This window comes from Phalaenopsis equestris, unplaced genomic scaffold (assembly GCF_001263595.1).
Source record: "Phalaenopsis equestris unplaced genomic scaffold, ASM126359v1 Scaffold206768, whole genome shotgun sequence".
Classification (NCBI taxonomy): domain Eukaryota; kingdom Viridiplantae; phylum Streptophyta; class Magnoliopsida; order Asparagales; family Orchidaceae; genus Phalaenopsis; species Phalaenopsis equestris.
Window position 1 is genome coordinate 97,117 of NW_018226147.1, and position 7,413 is coordinate 104,529.

Sequence of the window (7,413 nt, forward strand, 5' to 3'; positions counted from 1 at the left end):
AAATTGTGTATTTCTTCCTGTTCTAGCCTAGATAGATGATCGGTAATTTGATTATTAGTCCCTTTCCTATCGACTACAACAAAATCAAACTCTTGCATCAAAAGTACCCATCTAATTAATCTTGGTTTCACATCCTTCTTTTGCATCAAATACTTAATAGCCGAATGCCCAATATGCATAATACATTTAGCTCCAATCAAATATGATCTAAACTTTTCAAAAGCATATACAATAGTTAATCACTCTCTTTCAGTGGTGGTGTAGTTAATCCGAGCATCACTAAGAGTTTTACTAGCATAGTATATAACTTTAAAAATTTTATCATATATCTGCCCTAAAACAACTCTAATTGCATAATCACTAATTGCATAATCACTATCACTAGCATCACACATTAATTCAAAAGGTTTCTCCCAATCAGGTGAAATAATTATAGGAGCAATGATCAATTTTTTCTTTAAATTTTTTATGGTTTTAAGGTAATTTTGGTTGAAGTCAAATTTTGCATCTTTTTTCTAGAAGTTGACATAAAGGTTTAGTAAATTTTGAAAAATCTTTAATGTATCTCCTGTTAAATCCAGCATGTGCGGAAAAAAATCCTAATTCCTCTTATGGTAGTAGGTGGAGGTAGGTTTCATACAACCTGAATTTTTGTAGGATCCTCTTCTATGACATTTCCTGAAATTTTATGCCCAAGCACAATTCTTCCTGCAATCATAAATTGACATTTCTCCCAATTCAATACGAGATTAGTACGAGATTAGTCTTTTCAAGATTAGTCTTTTCACATCATTTCAAAACTTTCTTTTAATGTTTTAGGCATATTTCAAATGATATTCCAAACACAAAAAACTTCAATCCCTTTTTCAAGTAAATCACTCAAAATTGACATCATGCATCTTTAAAATGTTGCAGGTGCATTACATAATCCAAAGGGCATTCACCAAAAAGAAAAAGTTTAATAAGGACTACTAAATGTTGTTTTCTCTTAATCCTCAGAAGCAAAAAGTATTTGAGGATAACAGGTATATCTATCTAGTAAACAAAAATAATTGTGCCCAGCTAGCCTATCCAACATTTGGTCCAAAAGGGGTAAAGGAAAATGATTCTTTCTGGCGGCAAAATTTAATTTTCTTTAATCTATTGAGATTCGTCAGCCAGTGAGTTGTTTTGTTGATATTAGTTCATTATTTTCATTTGTCACTACAGTCACACCTCCTTTCTTTGGAACACAGTGAATTGGACTTCTGCAAGCACTGTCTGAAACAAGATATATTATTCCATCATCTAACCATTTTAAAATTTCTTTCTTAACTACTTCTTTCATTATTGGATTTAATCTTCTTTGAGGATAAGCTCTTAGTTCATGTTCATCTTCCAATAAAATTTGATGCATAGAAATTGAAGGATTGATTCCTTTAATATCAGCTAATGTTCATTCAAATTGAAGGACTGATTCTTTTAATATCAACTTATATCTTTTCAAAGTTTGCAGCAACTGTTGTTCTTTCTCATCAGTTAATTTTGAGGATACTATAACAGGTAATGTAGAAAAATCTTCTAAGAATGCATACTTTGAATGAGTAGAAGTGTTTTCAGTTATAGTTCAGAAGGTTTCTCAATAGATGAAATCATATTCTTGTTACTTTTGTAGAATCTAACATCTCAAATTTTTCTTGAACATAACCCAAATCTTCTCTACTCACTTCTGTAAATTCATCTTGATTTTTTTCTCATCTTAATATTCCATATATTCCTTTTTAAATTCACTTTCAAATGTATTTTTGAAATATTCATGGCTTAAATATTCATTAATATCTATTCTGAAGCATTCAATGTCTTGCTCTTTTGTAGGGTATCTCATTGATTTTGTAATGTTAAATGTAACCTCTTGATCCCTAACTCTCATAGTTAGTTCTCCTTTCCACACATCTATCAAAGCTCTTCCAGTGGTTAGGAATGGTCTTCCTAAAATGATAGAAATTTCTTTATCTTTCTCAATATCTAATATAATAAAGTCCACATGAAAGTTAAATTAATCAAGTTTTACCAAAACAACTTCTATAACTCCTTTAGGAAAGGAAATCCAACAATCAGCTGACTGAAGAGTTACATGTATACGTGTAATATCTACTAAGCCCAACCTTCTGAAAATTGATAACAGCATAAGATTAATACTGACTTCTAAATCACCTAAAGCTTCTACATAAAATTGTTCGCCAATAGCATAAGGAATTGTAAAACATCCAAGATCTTTAAGTTTTTCAGGATGCTTTTTCTAAATTATAGCACTACACTCTTCATTGAGTGTAACAGTCTCATTATCTTCAAACTTCCTAAACTTCATTTCCTTATTAGGTATATCCTTCATGAACTTCACATAGCTTGGCATTTGCTCCAAAGCTTCAACAAATGGAATGTTTATCATTAATTTCCTCAATATTTATAAAAAATTAGAAAATTAGTTATCTTTATTTCCTTGCTTCAGTCTTTGAGGAAGTGGAGGTGGTGGTCTTTCTACAGTAATTTTCATTGGTTTAATAGGATATTCTGACTCAAAATGAAAATCTTCACCATATTTTTCATTTTCCACCTCATCTTTATCAAGTTCAACTTCTTTTTGAGCCCTGTTTTCTAATTTCTTTCCACTTCTAAGTTGAATAACCTTAATTTGCTCTTTGTTCTGATCTTTACTAGGCAAAGTTCTTGGAGGTCTATTTCTAAGTACAGAAGAAATACATCCTAATTGAGTTTCTATGTCTCTAATTGTAGCTCCTTGACTTTTTAATTTACTTCCCATTTGCAATATCAATTCATACATTGATAAATTTTTCTCCTTACTTTGCAAATTATTAAATCCTAGAGGACAATATGGTTTATAAGTTGGATTTCCTTGATTGTTGGAGTTTCCCAATAGGTTCACTATGTTGTTTATACATTGCGGATTTCCACCATTAGAATTATTATTACTCCAACTAAAATTTGGATGATTCTTCCAACCAAGATTACAATAATTAGCATAAGGATTATTAGAAAGATTATTTAATACATTTATGGTCTCATAAGAAGATTAAGATTCTATCATTTGTCCCAATGAATTTTCCTCAAACACAGGTGATGTCTGAGAATAATTCATTCCATATTCTCAAACACAGGTGATGTCTGAGAATAATTCATTCCATATTGATTTATTTGCTTCGATATAACAGCAATTTGTGCAGCTAACATTGATATTGCACCAGAATCATCAATACTAGCTATTATTTTTTCTTTTTTCCCTCTTAGAGGGCCACTGAAAATTATTTATAGCCATCTCTTTAATTAATGAATATGCTTCATCGAATGGTTTTAACATTATAGATCCACCAGCAACAACATCAATTATCAATCTAAGAGATCCAACTAATACATTATAAAAAGACATTATAAAAAGTTTATAAAAAGTTTGTATTATTATCGAATATGGCAACGCATAGTGTGGACACTTTCTAAGAAGATCTTTAAATCTTTCCCGGGCTTCATAAATTGATTCCTATTCAAATTGATAAAAAGATGTATTACCATTATTAAGCTTAGCAGTTTTTGAAGGTCAAAAGTATTTAGATAAGAATTTTTATGAAAAATCTCCCCAAGTTCTGATAGATCCAGGTGCTAACGAGTTTAACCACATCTTAGTTTTATCCTTTTGTGAAAAAGGAAAAATTCTAAGTCTTATGTCATCATTTGACACTCCACCATATTTAAATGTGGCGCACAATTTTAGAAAACTAGCAAGTTGTAAATTAGGATCTTCAGTTGGTATTCCCCTAAATTGATTATTTTGAACATTTTAGATAATAGCTGGTTTAAGCTCAAATGAATTGGCAACTACAACACGGTTTTGTATACTCAAATGAATTTTATCTACTGTAAGATTAACATAATCTCTTAAAGGTCTCTGATCAAATTGCAAGTCATTTTGCTAATATGATCTATCTCTTTTTGTTGTTTTCAAATTATTCTAATTGTTCATTCTAATTCAGAACCGTAAGGTACTAACTTTTCATATCTTAAACTGTGCATAAACAAACAAAACAAATAATTTAAAATAAGCAAACACACGTAAACAAGAAAATGTTTAAACTAAACTAGAAACACTCTTTTTTTTAAATAAAAAATAAAATAACTTACTACTACTATTACTTTCTATTACTTCCCTGGCAACGATGCCAAAAACTTGATGCGGGTAGATTAAGTGTGTTAATTTTGCAATTATTTTTCAATATTACAAAAAAACACAATATAGATATAATAATAAACATGCAATGTAATCCAAAAAAAATAACTTTAATAAAAGTAGCTTATCTTTAAAACTCTTTTAAACTACCAAATCCCCTTTAAAAATAAAGCAAGTATATGTATCGCTTAAGTAAAAAAGGGCTATAATGGAGTTCTAGATATTGATCCCACAGGGAAGTTGGAAATTCCTGTAAACAGTTCTTAAGATTATAATTATAATTTAAACTTCAAAAAAAAAATAAAGTGAGAATTTTGAATATTAACTACTAAAGTGAATACTATTTAAAATGCAGTTGAAAGACAAAGTTAACTAAAACAAAAACTGAAGTTTCAAAAGTAAAAAAATTATGAAAACTAAACAAAATTTTTGTTGATGGAAAGTTCAAATTTAAGAAAGCATCCTTCCCCTTACAATGAGCATATCGATTGCGAAGAAATTAAAATAATGTCTGGCCACTTTCTTCTCAAGGGAGTTGGTTTCTTTCTCTTATTACCTTGGGAGTGCTTTTACCTCTCCTTTTTCTAAGACTTTGGTGGGTCTTACTGTTCCATTGGAGTTTTTCTGGGTTTTGGCCTTCTTCCTCTGTTCTACTATTTTCTTCTGTTTTTACCCAGCTTTCTCTAGCTCCAGTGGTGGATACCCTCCCTTTTCTGGTTTAGGGCTCTGCTGGTTTGAATTTTGTAGTGTGGTTTGACCTGTACATACCACATAAAGTCCTTTGGACTTTTTCTTTGTGGTTTACTGTTACTGTGGCTTTAAGATTGTGATTTCTAGGGAATATGGCTACTCCTATTGATATTGAAACTGATGTTCAATGGGCCAAAGGCTAAATGGGCAAAGGCTACTTATGTAGGGGTGGTTAATAAATCAACTGCTTCCCTCAATGATTTTGAACATTTAGTCTTCCCACAGAAGTTCCATGACACAGCAGCTGGAAAGGGTAACGACCCTTGCATTCATCCTTTAGGTACTAAGGAAGGAGAACAAGCAGTTTATTTCTCACCTCAAGAAATTAATAACCTAAATGATCAAGTAAAATTTACCTTGGTGGGGAAATTTCTTCTTGGCCACCCCAAAACGGAATTAGTTAGGAATTACTTTGCTTCAAAATTCAATGGAGATTGGCAGTGGAATACTAGATGGAAGACATCTTCTTATACAGCTCTTAGGGGAGGAAAACTATGCTTGACTATTTGCAAAACAAGATCTTCACATTGGAGGCACTACCATGAAAATTCTAAAGTGGGATCCTGATTTTGACCCTAGTAAGGAACCTTCTATAGTTCCCATATGGTTTAAATTACCTGGCCTCCCAATTTAGTACTTTAATCTCAATATTTTATTTAATATTGCAAGTGCAATAGGGAAACCTAAAATTCAATAGTGTATCACACAAACATAATAATGTGTTTAAAATTAATTTTTAGCTAGCCAGAATTCTCATTGAAAAAGATTTAACTCTTCCTGAAATCAATAGGATTTGGATTGTTAATGACAAAGAGGGATTCTGGCAAAAAGTGAGGTTAGAACAGAAACCATACTACTATCATCACTGCAGGATGTTTGGACACACCAAGGATAGATGTTTCAGGCTTCACCCCCCCCAAAGAAGATTGTGGTAACTCAAGAAAGGTATACTCAGCCTATTCCCTCAGAAACTTCCGTTGGTGTGGAACCCTCTCCAACTGGGAATTTGGAGGACATGCTAGATACACCCAGAAGCTCTACAACTCCATTTGGCTCCACAGATCTGACTAATACTTCCCCCAGACAAATAAGGGAGGAGGTGAATAAGATAAATATTATAACACCTTTATCAGTTCCTTTAGATGAGGTGGTGCAATCCAAGGAGTTCAACCAGAAAACTACTACTACTCTTGTAATAGAAGCTCCTCTCCTCAGAAGAATGTTATAGGTGAGATGAAACACATAATGGAAGAGGAATGGCAAACACAAAAATCTAAAAAGAAGAAAAAGGTTCAGTTTGAAGTGCAGAAATTAAGGATGGTAATATAGGGTTCACAAAAGCTTTGAAGATGGGGGGACCTCCTCCTTCTAGAAGAAGGACCAGATCAAGATCTCAGCCTTCTCCCCATTATAATTCCCCCCATGATTAATATGCTGTGTTGGAATATTAGGGGCATAGCCCATCCTCAGTCTTTAAAAAGACTGATTTATCTGAACAAAAAATACAAACTGTGGTGCTCTGATATTCTTGAACCTTTGGTTCAGCATAACTCATAGAGAATTATTCAAAGATTCTGTGGTTTTTCTCACTATGCTAACAAAAATAATAAAATTTGTTTCTTTTGTAGGAAAGAAATACAGAAATACACTGGAGCATTATATCCTCAGTTCATACACCTTTCAAGAAATACAGTTCATACACCTTTCACTGTCATACACCTTTCACTGCTTGTACAAGGCCATCTGGAGTATGCTACTTTTATTTATGTTTGTAGTCTGAAAGCTGGTAGATAGGAGTTTTGGAAGGGCTTACATCTCATCATCACTAATATGGATTCTCCTTGGATAGTAGGTGGAGATTTCAATTGTATCACTAATGCAGCTGAGAAATCTGGAGGGAGGAGACCTCCCCTCCCAACCTGTCCAAAATGACTTATTTTAATGACCAAATTCAGCAGGCTGGTTTGTTTGACTTGGGATATCAGGGTCCTAGGTTCACTTGGAAGAGGGGTCTTCTGTGGGAAAGACTTGACAGGAAGTTAGTTAATGACCACTGGAAAAAACATTACCTCCTTACTTTTTTTACCCACATAACTCTCACTGGTTCAGACCACAGACCACTCCTCATCTCCATAACTTCTCCAAGTACTACCTCACTCCACCCTCCTTTCAGATATCTAAACATGTGGTCTACCCAACCCCTTTTCATTAATTGTGTGGCTTCTAACTGGATGGGAATTGAACACACTGGCCCTTTAATTAAGCTAAGACTTCTGCATCAGAAAACCAACAAAGCATTGAGGAAGTGAGGTTGGGAAACTTTTAAAAATGTATTTTCCAATGTCTTATCTGCTGAGAAAGAGGTTGAGAGGCTTGAGGTTACTGTTCAGAATAACTCTGCCACTGAAACTGAGTTGCTTACTGCCCAGACTAATCTAAATAAAAAT